This window comes from Lupinus angustifolius, chromosome LG02 (assembly GCF_001865875.1).
Source record: "Lupinus angustifolius cultivar Tanjil chromosome LG02, LupAngTanjil_v1.0, whole genome shotgun sequence".
Lineage (NCBI taxonomy): Eukaryota > Viridiplantae > Streptophyta > Magnoliopsida > Fabales > Fabaceae > Lupinus > Lupinus angustifolius.
The window spans coordinates 7933251-7933833 of record NC_032010.1 but is presented as its reverse complement, the minus strand read 5'-3'; positions in this window follow the sequence as shown (position 1 = coordinate 7933833).

The window sequence follows — 583 nt, the reverse complement described above, 5'->3', positions numbered from 1 at the left end:
GAGGACGAGAATGAGGATGAGGATAGGATGAGGACGAGGATGAGGATTAGGATGAAGATAGGACTAGGATGAGAATGAGGATGAGGATAGGATGTGGATAAGGACGAGGATGAGGATAGGATGAGGAGGAGGATGAGGATGAGGATGAAGATAGGATTAGGATGAGAATGAGGATGAGAATTAGGATAGGATAAGGATGAGAATGAGGATGAGGATAGGATGAGGATGATAATTAGGATAAGGATGAGGATAGGATGAGGATGAGGATGAGGATGAGGATAGGATAAGGACTAGAATAAGGATGAGGATGAGGAAAGGACAAGGATGAGGATAGGATGAGGACGAGAACGAGGATAGGAATAGGATGAGGAGTAGAATGAGGATGAGGAAGAGGAAGAAGATGAGGATGAGGATAAGGATGAGAATCTGAATGAGGATAAGGATAGGATGAGGATGAGGATGAGGATGAGGATGAGCACGAGGGTAGGATGAGAACGAGAATTAGGATGAGGATGAGGATAGGATGAAGAAGACAAAGAGGACGAGAATGAGGATGAGGATAAGGATGAGGATAGGATGAGGA